The 16,258-nt window shown below is 42.0% G+C and overlaps 1 non-coding gene across 1 annotated transcript; it reads right to left on the bottom strand.

Annotated features, from left to right (window-relative positions):
- Positions 1–7,937: 7,937 nt before the first annotated feature.
- On the bottom strand, positions 7,938–8,075 carry LOC114811915. Its single transcript, XR_003759610.1, has one exon. It is a non-coding gene; the product is annotated as a small nucleolar RNA SNORA7 (small nucleolar RNA).
- Positions 8,076–16,258: the final 8,183 nt, after the last annotated feature.

Below are 16,258 nucleotides of genomic sequence, written 5' to 3'. Positions count from 1 at the left end.
TCTGAAACTTTCATTTTCCTCAGTAACAGGTTCTGTATCTTGGACTATTTGGATAATTACCTCACTTATCTTCATCAGTTTATCTTGTACTTTATGATGTTTCCTAGTAGTTCTCCTCTTTTCATTTTCCTATTCTTAAATTAATAAGTAGAACATTTTTCCTACTAAAAAAAAGCATCCAAAGTAAAAACAGTCAACTCATGTTTCACAACTAGACTTAACCTTTATGTGAACTTCTCTTTTAACTTTTTAGAGGCCGTGTGCAGAATCAAATTAATCAGATGTTCAAGACCCAGGCTCTGAGATATACAATGAATTAGCTGTTTCATAAAAATTGATTACTACCTAGAGCTATCAGTTAGTTGTCTAATGGTCCAGGACATAATGCTTTGCTGTTAATGCGCTAGAAGATTTGCAAAAGTAAAGTCAGTGCAATTTTCATGACTGTTTAAAGCAAAGCCAAACAAAGTCATCAGCAGAATACATAAAAGCTCAAGAAAGCCCATGGCAGAATAGTTCTTTCTAATAAGGGATCTTTTATATTGGTAGAGTAATTTCTTCTATAGAACTTAAAGGTCTTTATGTTTATCCATACTATTATTCTTATTGCACAGAAGAGGAGACCATAATGAGGATAATGAGGGTAACTGATTTTTCCAGGTTAGGATAAACTGATCGCTGCTAAAAAATAAAGACAATGTTCATTGAAATAGGAATTCAGGGTGGCCTTCATATAGGATGCTTTTGTACAAGCAATCAATGGGATTTATTGAAAATTTTGTGCAGAACACTGTAGTAAGTACTTGGGAGAATATAATATAGTTTTGGTAGATATGATCCCTGCTCTCAACAGGCTTAGATATACACCTTTTAGAAAATACTTTCCTAAAGAAACTTCCATAAAAACTTTCTTCTTTGTATATTTAGAATGTCTCTTCACTTCTCTTATTGGTTGCCCTCGGTACTCCTCATGTCTCCTATCCAAGGCTGGCTTCAGTCACCTAAACACCCTGAGGCAGGAATAAAGTGCCCATACCTATTTCCATGTGACATCATCATGTTTCGCTCTCTGTGAAACTGACCATTAAGATGTCATACATACCATCTTGTGAAGGAACATTTCTCTGTGAGGAACCCATCACCATGACACCACCACTCCTGCAGGCCTGCTACTGCCCAACTCTGGACACCAACCCTTGACTGAGCACCTCTGGAGGCTTGGCTTGGCTTAGAGGATCCATCATCGTTTTTCTTCTTGGTGGTTTACTTCCTTCTCACTGGGGTCTTTGGGAAGAGTAGTGGTGCCTCCATTTTTGAGAAGGGTAGGGCCCTGGCCCTCTCTGAAAGAATCTGAATTGTGGCCACCTTTGACATGGATCTGCATGGCTTTTTCCCACCACATGAAGCCCAGTGGTAATTAATTGTTTCATTGATGGTCTAAATCCACTCCCATTCTACCCAAAACACATGCAATACAACAAAAATTGCTTCAGGCCAGAGGACTGGTTTTATGCCTGTACTGCCTAGGGGTTGTTATTAGTGTTAACTGAGCCCATTCATACTCTTAAGAAGGACTTATTATTCAAATTGTTTGGCTTTTTTTCTGGAGAAAAAACTTTAAAACTATTAAACATATCAAATAACAGCCAGTGAAAAGGTCTATGAGGCTAATCCAAAATCCAATGAGGGCAATGAGATGAATTAAGCAAGTAGATTAGATATTAACTTTAAGTAGGTTCTTGGGAACTCTTTTATCAGATGCTCAAAATAACTGCAGCAACATGACATATGGGGTTAATATGGTGATTGTGACAAGTATTTGACTTTTTCACCAAATTATTTTCATAAGGAACTTGGGGTAAATCAGCCATACGAAGTTGAATGGACCCAGAGTTCCCGGACCCCTTCAAAATTAGGCCAGGTCTACAAGAAACTGGGATGATAAAACATGAAAATATAGCACAGATCTGCAGTAACTCTTCTTCAGGTTTCTGTTGCATGTGTCAGGCCATCAATAATGATATTTACTGAGCACTCACTGGGTGCAGAGCACTATGCTAAGCACTTGGGAAAGTACAATAAAATAGTTGGTAGGCATGATCCATACCCAGAGGAAGCTCATAGTTTACAGGGGCAGTCAGACACTCAAATATATTACAGATAGGGGAATGAGTAGGGTATACAGATACGTACATAGGTGCTGCGGGGCTGTGATGAATACCAAAATGCTTAAGAGATGGACAAGTGCATAGATGATTCATGGGAGAGAGTGGGCAGGGAAATTAGGACTTTCTCAGAGCAGCCCTCTTGGAGGAGATGTAAATTTAGGAGAGTTTTGAAGGTGAAGAAAGTGGTGGGCTATTGGATATAATATGGGAGGAATTTCCAACCTGAGGGAGGATGTAAGCAAGGGGACAGTGGTGGAATAGATGAAATCGAGAAGCAGTGAGAAGATTGGCATTAGGGGAATGACATGTGCAGTCTGGGTTGAGAGAAGCAGCGTAGCTTAGTGGAAGGAGAACGGGCTTGGGAGTCAGAGGTTGTGGGTTCTAATCCCAGCTCTGCCACTTGCCAGCTGTGTGACTTTGGGCAAGTCATTTAAATTTCAAATTTAACCTTTCTTGTCTTAACTCTGCCCTCTCCTCCACCAGACAAAACTTCTTTTCTTCCCTCACTGACACCCATGCCTGTCACCCCCACCAATTGTTCTGGACCTTTAATTGTCTCCTCAGGCCCCCTGTTCCTCCCCCTCCCCCATCCCTCACCCGCAATGATCTGGCCACCTACTTCATCACGAAAATTAACACAATCAGGTCTGAGCTCCCCAAAGTCACCCTTCCCCCTCCTGCCTCCCCCTTCCGCTCAACCCTCTCCCCTACTTTCCCATCTTTCCCTGCAGTATCCTCAGAGGAGATCTCCTCCCGCCTCGCAAGTGCCACCCCCTCCACCTGTGCCTCGGACCCCATTCCCGCTCACCTTATAAAAACCATCACCCCTTCCTTCCTCCCCTCCCTAACTTCTATCTTTAACCGCTCACTCTCCAATGGCTTCTTCCCCTCTGCCTTCAAACATGCCCATGTCTCCCCATCCTAAAAAAATCCTCTCTCGACCTCATTTCCCCTTCCAGTTATCGCCCTATCTCCCTACTACCCTTCCTTTCCAAGCTTCTAGAACGAGTCGTCTACAATTGCTGCTTAGAATTCCTTAACTCCCATTCTCTCCTGGACCCCCTCCAATTTGGCTTCCGTCCCCTCCACTCTACCAAGACTGCTCTCTCTAAGGTCACCCACAACCTCCTTCTTGCCAAATCCAATGACTTCTACTCTATCCTAATCCTCCTTGACCTCTCAGCTGCCTTGGACACTGTTGACCATCCCCTTCTCCACACCTTATCTCACCTTGGCTTCACGGACTCCGTCCTCTCCTGGTTCTCCTCTTATCTCTCTGGCTGGTCATTCTCTGTCTCCTTTGCAGGCTCCTCCTCCCCCTCCCATCCTCTAACTGTTGGGGTTCCTCAAGGGTTAGTTCTTGGCCCTCTTCTCTTCTCCATATACACTTACTCCCTTGGTGAACTCATCCGTTCTCACGGCTTCAACTATCATCTCTATGCAGATGACACACAGATCTACATCTCTGGCCCTGTCCTCTCCCCCTCCCTTCAGGCTCGTATCTCCTCCTGCCTCCAAGAAGTCTCTACCTGGATGTCTGCCCGCCACTTAAAACTCAACATGGCCAAAACTGAGCTCTTTATCTTCCCTCCCAAGCCCTGTCCTCTTCCTGACTTCCTTATCACGGTGGATGGTATGACCATCCTTACCATCTCTCAGGCCTGCAACCTCGGTGTCATCTTTGACTTGGATCTTTCATTCACCCCACACATCCAATCCCTCACCAAGGCCTGCTGATCTCACCTTTATAATATCGCCAAGATCCGCCCTTTCCTCTCCACCCAAATGGCTATTTTACTGATACAGGCTCTCATAATATCCCGGCTGGATTATTGTGTCAGCCTTCTCTCTGATCTCCCTTCCTCTTCTCTCTCCCTGCTCCAGTCTATTCTTCATTCCACTGCCCGACTCATCTTCCTGCAGAAACGCTCTGGACATTTCACTCCCCTTCTTAAAAACCTCCAGTGGTTGCCTATCAACCTCTGCATGAAACAAAAACATCTCACTCTCGGCTTCAAGGCTCTCCATCACCTTGCCCCCTCCTACCTCTCTTCCCTTCACTCTTTCTACTACCTACCCCGTAAGCTCCCCTCCTATGCAGCCCACCTCCTCACCATACCCCGTTCTCGCTTATCCCGCCGTCGACCCCTGGGCCAAGTCCTCCCGCTGTCCTGGAATGCCCTCTCTCCTCACCTCTGCCAAACTAATTCTCTTCCCCTCTTCAAAACCCTACTGAGAGCTCACCTGCTCCAAGAGGCCTTCCCAGCTGAGCTTCCCCTTTTCCCTCTGCTCCCTCTGCTCCCCTTCTACCCCCCTTCACCTCCCCTCAGCTAAGCCCTCTTTTCCCCCCTTTCCCTCTGCTCCTCCCCCTCTCCCTTCCCCTCCCCACAGCACTGTGCTCATTTGCTCAGTTGTATATATTTTTATTACCCTATTCATTTTGTTAATGAGATGTACATCACCTTCATTCTATTTATTGCTATTGTTTTAATGAGATGTTCATCCCCTTGATTCTATTTATTGCTATTGTTTTTGTCTGTCTCCCCTGATTAGACTGTAAGCCCGTCAATGGGCAGGGACTATCTCTATCCGTTGCCCATTTATACATTCCAAGCACTTAGTACAGTGCTCTGCACATAGTAAGGGCTCAATAAATACTATTGAATGAATGAATGAATTTAACTTCTCTGTGCCTCAGTTACCTCATCTGTAAAATGGGGATTAAGACTGGAAACCCCATGGGGAAGCAGCGTGGCTCAGTGGAAAGAGCCTGGACTTCGGAGTCAGAGGTCATGGGTTCGACTCCCGGCTCTGCCACTAGTCAGCTGTGTGACTGTGGGCAAGTCACTTAACTTCTCTGTGCCTCAGTTACCTCATCTGTAAAATGGGGATTAACTGTGAGCCTCACGTGGGATGACCTGATTACCCTGTATCTACCCCAGTGCTTAGAACAGTGCTCTGCACATAGTAAGCACTTAACAAATACCAACATTATTATTATGTGGGACAACTTGATTACCTTGTATCTACACCAGGGCTTAGAACAGTGTTTGACATGTAGTAAGTGCTTAATAAATACCATTATCATTATTATTAGTAGTAGTAGGTAGATCAGTAGTAGATCAGAGAGGTAAGGTAATGGGGAAGAGCTGATGGAGTCCCTTAAAGCCTATAGTAAGGAGTTTCTGTTTGATGCCAAGGTGGATGGGCAACCATTTTTGAGGAAAGGAGAGATGTGGAAGAACAGTTTTTCAGAAAAAAACGTATTAGTAAAGCAGAGTGAAGCATGGCATGAATAGAGAGACAGGATTTGGTGGGAGGATCAGTGAAGAGGATGATGTAGTAGATCTGATTGGATCGGTGTGTTTGAAGTTTAGATGGAGAGTTTAGGACAGATTCTAGAGATACTGTGAAGGTAGAACGTCTGGGATTTCTTGACATGTGTGGGTTGAATGTGTACATATATATATGTAGAAGCAGTGTTGCTCAATGGAAAGAGCCAGGGCTTGGGAGGCAGAGGTCATGGCTTCAAATCCCGGCTCCGCCACTTGCCAGCTGTGTGACTTTAGGCAAGTCATTTAACTTCTCTGTGCCACAGTTCCCTCATCTATAAAATGGGGATTAAAAACTTTGAGCCCCATGTGGGACAACCTGATCACTTTGTATGCCCTCCCAGCGCTTAAAACAGTGCTTTGCACATAGTAAGCACTTAACAAATACCATTATTATCATTATTAATTATATATATAATTCTATTTATCTATTTTGATACTATTAATGCCTGCCTACTTGTTTTGTTTTGTTGTCTGTCTCCTCCTTCTAGATTTTGAGCCCGTTATTCGGTAAGGATTGTCTCTATCTGTTGCCAAATTGCACTTTCCAAGTGCTTAGAACAGTGTTCTTCACACAGTAAATGCTTAATAAATACGTTTGAATGAATGAATGAATGGATGAGAGAGGTGATCTGAAGATAATGCCACGGTTATGGGTTTGTGAGACAGAGAGGATAGTGGTGTTGTCCACAGTGATGGAGATGTCATGGAAAGACAGGGTTTGGGTGGAAAGATGAAGTATTCTCTTTTGGACATGTTAAGTTTGAGGTGTTAGTAGGACACCCAAATAGAAATGTCCTGAGGGCAGGAAGATCAAAGATAGGGATGTTTTCATGGAATGAAGCAGGAAAAAGCCAGATTAGAAGGGGTGAAGAAGAGAGTTGGAGGAGATGAAGTGGAGGCAGCAAGTGTAGACAACTCACTCAAGGGGTTGTACCTAAAGACTAGGTCTATGCACACTGAAGGAAGTGAAAACTGAGGCTGTAACCTAAATGATGCAAGCAAAAAAAAAAAAATTAATTTTTTCCTCAAATATATGGTAATGCTCATTCTGCTTTGATAATTTATGCTTAACCTAAGTCACTTGTAAGTGGAAACAGTTTATAAGAACTCTTCTGACTGACAGGTTCAAAGATATATCCATTTATATACTTTTGGAAATTTAGTACTGTAAGACCACTAAGGTGATAATAAAAATAATAATAATGGGATTTGTAGTGTTGCTTAGTGGAAAGAGCATGGGCTTGGGAGTCAGATGATATGGGTTCTAATCCTGGCTCTGCCACTTGTCTGCTGTGTGACCTTGGGCAAGCCACTTACTTCTCCGTGCCTCAGTTACCTCATCTGTAAAATGGTGATTAAAACTGTGAGCCCCACGTGGGACAAACTGATTACCTGACATCTACCCCAGAGCTTAGAACAGTGCTCGGCACATATTAAGTGCTTAACAAATACCATCATTTTATTATTGCTATTACTAAGCATTTATTATGTCCCCAATATTGTTCTAAGCACTGGGGTAGATATAAGGTAATCAGATTGTGCCACATGGAGCTCCCAGTCTTAATCCCCATTTTGCAGGTGAGGTAACTGAGGCATAGATAAGTAAAGTGACTTGCCCAAAGTCATACAGCTTACAAGTGGCAGAGCTGGGATTAGAACCCACGACCTTTGACTCCCAAGCCCGTGCTCTTGCCACTAAGCCACGCTGAAGTAGGAGGTTCAACATTATTCTTCTTGATCTGAAAAAGTTATTTAAATAACTATGTGTATGATTCATACTCAGAAAAAGGAATATCTAATATTGGGGATGAGCATGTTTTTCTGGATTTGACTACCATAGTATCTGAACTCTCTGCCTCCAAAAATAACTGAAAATTAGAGTGCTTTGATTCAGTATAACTTTAAATGAGCCATACCGACAAGTACATTTGACAATGGTAAAATGGAGACAGCATTAATAAAATAAAACACATTTTTATTCAGAATCATCTTAATAATTTGCATGTGCAATTTTTTCTATATTTATGATGAATGCAGATATAATAGATAACTAATAAGATATCTTGGGAAGCCAGATGTATTAGACACCAGTTCAAAAAAAAAAAGTAAAATCATTTGGTCCAGACTATTTCTTAGCATCTAAAATCTCAACATCAACATTGATTGAGTACTGGGTATAGATCACTGTCCTGGGTACCCACTGACCTAGTCTTGTTTTATGCTGTCAAGTTGTCTCCAACCCATAGCAATGCCTTGGACACCTCTATCCTAGAACGCCCCACCTCTGTATGCAGTCATTCTGGTATTGTCTCTCTAGAATTTTCTTGGTAAAAATAAGGAAGTGGTTTACCGTTGCCTTGTTCCTTGCAGTCAACTTGAGTCTCCACTCTCGACTCTCTCCCGTGCTGTTGCTGCCCAGAACAGGTGAGTTTTGACTTATAGCAGATTGTCTTCCACTCACTAGCCACTGACCAAGCTAGGAATGGAATGGTATGCCTCTACTTGCCTTTCCTTCCCACAGTCAAGACTGGTAGAGTACTGGGAACTCTCCAAAATCCTATACTGGGAAGTTGGGAAAGTACCATAAAATTAAAGTCACAGTCCCTGCCTTTGAGGGACTCACAGTTGAATGGGGAGAAAACACAAATCGCAAAATGTAATAGATGCATGAATAAGAGCACAGATACAAATGTCTCTTGATAAAAAATAAAAATAGGTAGATAAATAAATGAAGGTGACTGACATTAGGACATGACTATGAAGTTGGAAGTTAATTGGGGAATTCCTCCCAGATTCACCAGTCTTAGTCCCAGTTTGAAAAGAGGAGGTAGGTAAGTAACAGTATCACCATTGAGCATTCTTATATCCTGAAACATAATGGTGGACTGGACCTTTGGCAGTGGTAGCAAATGGTCTTTGATTGGCCAAGGATAATGCATTACCAACAGCTAATTTCTGATGGGAGTGTTGACGGTACAGTCCTCAAAGTCAACCTGATATTGGTCTGTGCTGTCCTTGAAGAGGATAGTAGAGGGAGAAACGAGGATTGTAGGAAGTAAAACCCAAGATGTTTTCAATGTTTTCACTGGGGAAGGGCCATTTAAGAGAATTTGTGAAGTCTCTGTGCCCTTTCTTTCTCTATAGCCAAACACATCATCCTACACATTTTTTCCTAGGCACTTGCCAGAAACGCTTATGTACTTTTTCATTGTGATGGATGTAAGGTAACGGGTTTGGGATTTGTTTTTCTTTAAGTTTAAGGGTTTCTTTGAAACTGAATCTCAAAAGAAAAACTCTGAAATTGTGTATCCACCAATGGGACCACACCAGATCAGTAAGCCCTACAGTAACCCTAACGATCAAATTGAACAATGGTTAGTTAGAAATTCTCAGAATTGGTTTCCAAGGATCCCTCAGCCCTTCTACAGCCGATGCCCAGGAAACCATTTCCACAAATAGCATTTGGGAAGAAAAGCAATTCAAATAACTGCAGGATGCTTTTGGGAAATAGAAAGTTCACAAAAGCACCATTATAAAAGCAAATATTCAGACTTTTAGAGCTACATGTAACTTACAAGCTCAGAGGGACCGCTGATGGAAATAAGCCAGACTGGGCCTGACCTCAGATCCAGTAGGAGAGAAAGTCCCAGAAGGACTGAGGGTGGTGGGGCCTGCAGCAGAGGGCAGAAGATGTGGGTGGAGTTTCTAGACTGTAAACCCATTGTGGGTAGGGATTTTCTCTCTTTATTGCTGAATTGTACTTTCCAAGTGCTTAGTACTGTACTCTGCACACTCTATATATCTATGATTCTATTTATTTTGATGGTATTGATGCTTGACTACTTGGTTTTGTTTTGCTGTAGGTCTTCCCCTTTTAGACTGTGAGCCTGTTGTTGGACAGGGATTGTCTCTGTTGTTGAATTGTACATTCCAAGCCCTTAGCACAGTGCTCTGCACACAGTAAGTGCTCAATAAATACGATTGAATGAATGAAGGAAGGAAGGAAGTACTCCGCACACAGTAAGCACTCAACAAATACAATTGAATGAATGAAGAGGGAAGGGCTTTCCCACCTACCCCCTTGTTCAGCCCCTGAGGTCTGTGGTCAAAAGTCCTGCCCCTCCCATTTTCTTCCACTTTAAGACACTGGGCTACATGTCTAGCGTTACCTTCAGTGGTCATCATGCCCATCCCTCTACCCCCAGCAATAATCGCTGGAGCAATAGAAGCAGTTGGGTTTACATTCAGAGATATTTTTTTCTTTTTTTTTTAACTTCCAGTACTAAGCAGCAGGGTGGTTCAGTGGAAAGAGCACAGACCTGGAAGTTAGGAGACCTTGATTCTAACCCCAGCTCTGCCAATAGTCTGCTGTGTGACTTTAGCCAACTCAGCTAACATTTTGGTGACTCTGTTTATCTATAAAATATAGATTCAATAACTGCTCTTTTTTTACCTTTGGACGTGAACCCTGTATGGGATGGTGTCTGATCTGATTAGTCTGTATGCATTTCAGCACTTAGCATGATGCTTGACACCTAGTGAGTGCTTAACAAATATCACAATTACTAAGAAAAGATAAATATGAGAAAAAAACCTTGCTGTGTATGTTGGCATATCTATCAAGAATAGGGATGCTATTATGAGGGCACCATACACCCTCCTCTGAGGACTGCTTTCATCTGAGGAAGCTCAGTCTATAAAGAATTGTTGTCTTCCTGTTTATCCCCAGTAGAGTGCAAGTGAGTCAGTGGCAGGGTGCAGTTAGCATAAGAGGAGTTTGCTTGGCTAATGAAGTCTGGGTGTTCAATCAGTTCTATCAATCCCGAGGCGAATAGCTTTAACATGGCGCCTGCCACCTGTCCCTCCAGGTCAACTAATATAATCTGATTCTGGCCTGGTGCCTTCTTCCGGACATAAGGCCTCCCTTCATGGCACCTCTTCCCAGTCATATTCTACTTGGTCCCCCTAACACATCCACATGGCCTCAGCACTTCCCGGTCGTGGGGCTCATCCCTGCTTTGGACTGCTGCTGGTCCAGGGGGATTTATTTTTATTTATTTTTGAATTAAAAGAAAGCCAACACCAGGATTCTTGCTGGTGCTTTTCTGCATTCCCCACTGTGGTCTGAGGAGTGGGGAGATGGTTCTTGGGAAGCACAAACCTTCCCCAGAACAGAGTACAGAATCTTTTGGCTTGTGCCACTTTCCTTCTTTGAGGAGAGTCTGTGTATAACTGTATTCTCTGCCACTTACCTTATCTGTAGTTCATTTTAATATCTGTCTCCCCTACTAAAGTGTTAATTTCTTGAGGGCAGGGATCATGTAAATCACTCTATAGCATTATACTCTCCCAAATGCTTAGTACAGTGCAAAGTACAGTACAATAAATACCATTGCTTGGACAAAATAGGGGAGCAGAGGGAAGTGGCAGGTAGCAAAAAGGAAAGAGTTTTTCAGTTATATATATCTATATTATATATATGTATAAGGGGGAGGCTTATAGAGCTGTTCTTCGTTTTCAAAAAAGATGAAAGAAAAGTAAAAGCGACACAGAATTTAAAGCTTCAAACTCAGGTGAAGGCTGGTTATTTGGGAGGAACCCCTTGGTGATCCTTCATCTTACATATGATTACAGGAACTCCATCTTCATAAAAGAGATTACTGCAGTATCAACTCTTTTTTAAATTGAAATATTCCAGGAAGAAAGAGGCAAACTCAGCTGGTTCCCATTTCCGAGCTCAAATATATCACTCCACTCCAGAAATATTATTTTAGGGATAGTCTTTCTGAATTGACATAATTTGATTCATTTTCCAAGAGTTAGAGTGGAGTTCTCCTGTGGATGAATGGTAAATCATATAATAACTGGCCAGATACCTAATTAAAGGATCAGAAGGATTTAGCACTGACAAGAACAAAGAAGAGGAAAACTGGTTTGCTTTTTTTAAAAATTCTACTTATTATTTGTATGAATATGGGGAAGCCCAAGGATCAGAATCTCAACTTTCTCCTCCCCCCACCAAAAATGATTTTTGCCACCAAAAATAAGACATGTGGTTTACCCTGGTTCCTGCTTATTGGAGTTCCTGCTGTCTCCAGAATTCCTTTTATTGATGTTATTAGTTTCAAATACCCCAGATTTTAAGCTAATGATAGCTAATGCCCTCACATAATTATCACATCTATGCCAAAAAGTTCTAATCAATGTGAAAAGAACATATGGCATTAGAATTAAGAAATTATTTCATTCAGGAATAAAGCCTCAATAAAATGAATGGTCATAATACTTGTACTGCAAAGGAAGTGTGTACTTGGAATAGGAAGTGAAAAAAAAAATTCAGTAATGGTACCCTTTAGCAGGTAAAGGATTTGCCTCATAACGTAAGGGAGCATTGACACGACAGTATTTCAGCAACAGTGATTTTTCTTCACTGAAGATGGAACTTCAGGGAGGGAGATCACAGCATATAGCAATCAATAGCACACTACCAATAGGCTTGCCATGAGACCAGAGCCAAAAGATCAGCAAGAGAAATGGCAGCATGCTATTCAGTGAAGAGTGGTTGATGAAACGAAATCCATTTGGAATCAGTCAGAACCACAAAAGAAAAGAACACAGCTTCCTCCATAGCAATGGTTTAGACCTCAGAGCTTGTTTCAGAGTGCATAGCTACACCTTATCACAGCATCTGGAAAAGATATGATTGTGTGCGATATCATAGTTTCTCATTCTCCTCTTTAGTTTAAGAAAGTGAAACCTCCAAGATGAGTTTGACCAATTCTACTTTTAGCAATATTCCATTTTAGCATGGAAGGGAAAATGAGGGAAAAAAGTCACCTCTACTTCTTTAATAAACCATAATTGTGTGTTGGAGATAAAGTAAGCACACTTTTTTGATGTCAGCGTCCGTGGACTTTTTCAAAATGCCAGCAATCAAACCCTAAAGCATGAAAATGATTTGAATGTTACAGTAGGGAAAGATCCTTAAAATCTCCTCTCTTTGCTATTATATAATTTGGCCTGAAGGTGGCATCCTTGAATAACCGTTTTCAGTAAAGCATTTACAAGTAGCTTTAATTAAAGTTTCCTATTTTCAAATGAACATCTTTCTTCCCCCTCCTGTTTATTCACCGTGTGAAGGAAAATATCATTCAAGCATCTTTCTTTCATTTTCAGTAACCTTGAATGCACATGTTGGGAAAAAATAATTGCCATTTAAAATTAAGCCTAGCCTAGATAAAGGTCCAGTAAATCCCACCTCAACTCTCGGTTTAAGAGTAGGCTTAAATGCAGCATATGGTTCATGCCGTGGAATTTATGACAATGGGCGTGTTTAACTATAAATGCAAATCAATGCTAGTTCTTTCTGAACTGAATATGTTTTAATCTTAGGTTATTTCATATCTAGTTATATTAATCAAAGAATAATAATAATGTTGGTATTTGTTAAGCTCTTACTATGTGCAGAGCACTGTTCTAAGCGCTGGGGTTGATACAGGGTAATCAGGTTGTTCCTTGTGAGGCTCACAGTCTTAATCCCCATTTCACAGATGAGGTAACTGAGGCACAGAGAAGTTAAGTGACTTGCCCACAGTCACACAGCTGACAAGTGGCAGAGCGGGAATTCTAACCCATGATCTCTGACTCCCAAGCCCATGCTCTTTTCACTGAGCCATGCTGAAAGAATAGGTCATCCCATTTAGAAGATCTCTCTAAATAGTAATAGAGATGGGAACAGAGCAGAACATCAGACCAATGAGACCTCTACAAGATCTGTAGGACATTGGAAGATATGGTAGTAATCATTTTTGTCCTTTCATCGAGGGATCTCAAAACACTAGAGGATGTTCCTTTTAATTTGTGGGAGGCTATCTTCAACACACTACTTTGAAGTAGAGTTGTAACAGAATAGTAGAGCAGTAGCATAGTAGAATGGAAGAGTAAATTTACAGAGGTTAATTGACTCTGTCAATAACAAGATTAGAACTAACTGAACCTCACTTCCCCTATTCTGCCCGCCCTTCTGTTCACCTGTGCTTGGGAATCTGTACCCTTTAAATCAATGAGTCAATGAACTGTATTTACTGAGAGTTTATTGTGGTGCAGAGTACTGTTCTAAGGGTTCAGAAGAGTACAATACCCACCCAGCCCCCAGGCCCATAGCAATTATGTACATTTCCTTATACTCCTTCATTTCTCTAATCGGTTATTTATTTTAATGCCTATCTCCCTCTCTAGAATGTAAGCTCTTCCTCTGAAGGAATTGTGTCTACCAACCCTGTTATATTGTACTCTCCCAAATATTTCGTATAGTGCTCTGCACCCAGTAAGTGCTCCATCAATACTATCGATTGATTGATTGACTAGAATAATGATAATAATTATGGTATTTGTTAAGCACTTACCATGTGGCAGGCACTGTATTAAGCAATGGGATGGATACAGACAAATCAGGTTGGACACAATCCCTGTCCTACATGGGACTCACAGTCTCAACCCCCATTTTACAGATGAGGTAACTGAGGCTCAGAGAAGTGAAGTGATTCACCCAAGGTCACACAGCAGACAAGTGGTGAAGCCGGGATTAGAACCCATGACTCCTAGGCCTGTGCTCTACCCACTGTGCCATGCTGCTTCTCTAGAATAGAATACTAGAACTCAAGACTTCTGGTGTCTGTGCAACATTGTTCCAAATTCCAGTTGCAGCGTTATCCATTATTTGTATATTAGAACATTGGTCTATTTTGAATTAGTGAATTATAAATGTTGAATTATTTTCAAGGCCTACAGGAAGATATATGGCAGAGACATGCACTTATTGAAGCACTCACCCAGGAAGTTTTGGGAAGGCTGAAGAGATCTTTCCATTTAAGTGCTTATTACAGTACAGTACAGTCTTTGGGTACACTAGTTTAACAGCGGTAATGCTGAACTTTTTTAGTGCCTCACAATCCCCTGACAATTTTAATAAAACTGACAAATGTTCAAATATCTCAGGATTTGGAATGTTGTGCCCTGATCTCCGGCTGTGTTTGTGTTCACTTTAAAAGCTCTCAGTTCCCCATCTGGGTTGTTAGCCATTCAATCTCTCCTCAGTTTAGATCCCACAGCCTTCTAGGACTGGTATTCTGGAAGCCTAGAATGTGGACAACCTGAACCCTAAATGTAGCCTACTTCTCTTCGTTAAGTGGCAAGAGGCTGGCCTCTATGTTGGTTCCTAAATGATGTGTTCCATTAAACCTTCTAAATGATCACTTACAGCAAACAATGGGGTTTAATTACCCACTAGATTGTAAATTCCTTGAGGACAGGAATCATAACCCTTAGCTTTGTTGTAGTCTCCCAAGCAGTTGGAATAGGACTTTCCACAGAATAAGCACACAATAAAGTCTATTGAGTGATTAATTCTGAAATGAGAAGAGAAAAACAGAAAAGCATTCAGAAAATCCCAACCACACTGACTATGACTTAAATACTTAAATTTCTGCTCTTTATCACCAGGTTTCTTTAGGAAAACAAATGAAGTGTTATCAGATTAACAGTAATTCTGAAGATATTATCCCCTGCATAAGGGAAGGCCTTGCCTTAAGGAACAATATGTGCCAAGCACTTTAATAACTGCTGGGACTTTCAGCCCTTAAAGAGGGAGAACAGGGATTGAATCTCCATTTTAGAGATGAGGAAACAGAGGCACAAAGAACTTAAGACTTGCCAAAGGCCACCCAGCGGGCAAGTGGCAGAACTAGGATTAGAACCCAAGTCTTGTGACTGCTAGGTCTGTACTCGTTCAGTCCGTGGTTGCCCATCCACTTCCACATCAAACAGAAATCTCTTACCATTTGCTTCAAAGCACTCACCTTGCCCCCTCCTATCTTATGTCTCCGACTTCCTACTACAACAAAGCCTGCACACTTCACTCCTCTAATGCCTGTCTTCTCACTGCACCTTGATCTTGTCTATCTCACGGTCCAACCCTCGCCCACATCCTACCTATGGCCTGGAACTCCCTCCACTTTCATATCTGACAGACCATCACTCTTCCCTTCTTCAAAGCATTATTAAAGGCACATCTTCTCCAAGAGGTCTTCTCCGACTAAACCCTCACTTTCTCTATACTTTTTAATGGTTTTTGTTAAGCACTTACTATGTGCCAGGCACTGAACCAAGAGCTGGGGTAGATACATGATAATCAGGTGGACACAGCCATGGATTAGAATTATAGAGAAACAGCGTGGCTCAGTGGAAAGAGCATGGGCTTGGGAGCCAGAGGTCATGGGTTCGAATCCCAGCTCTGCCACTTGTCAGCTGTGTGGCTGTGGGCAAGTCACTTAACTTCTCTGTGCCTCAGTTACCTCATCTGTAAAATGGGGATGAAGATTGTGAGCCTCATGTGGGACAACCTGATTACCTTGTATACCCCAGCGCTTAGAACAGTGCTCTGCACATAGTAAGCGCTTAACAAATACCAACATTATTATTAGAATCTCCACATTCTCTGACTCCCAGGCCCATGCTTTGCTCACTATAGGCCATACTGCTTCCCTCAGGCCACACTCCTTCCCTCTTCCCTGCGTCCTCTTCTTCCACTAGTGGCAAGAGCACGGGCTTGGAAATCAGAGGTCGTGGATTCTAATCCTGACCCCGACACTTATCAGCTGTGTTACTTTGGGCAAGTCACTTAACTTCTCTGTGCCTCAGTTACCTCATCTATCAAATGGGGATAAAGACTGAGAGTCCCTCGTGGGACAACCTGAT

Source organism: Ornithorhynchus anatinus, chromosome 4 (genome assembly GCF_004115215.2).
Source record: "Ornithorhynchus anatinus isolate Pmale09 chromosome 4, mOrnAna1.pri.v4, whole genome shotgun sequence".
Lineage (NCBI taxonomy): Eukaryota > Metazoa > Chordata > Mammalia > Monotremata > Ornithorhynchidae > Ornithorhynchus > Ornithorhynchus anatinus.
The sequence above is the reverse complement of the archived record's forward strand: the minus strand, read 5'-3'. Positions and strand labels throughout refer to the sequence as shown.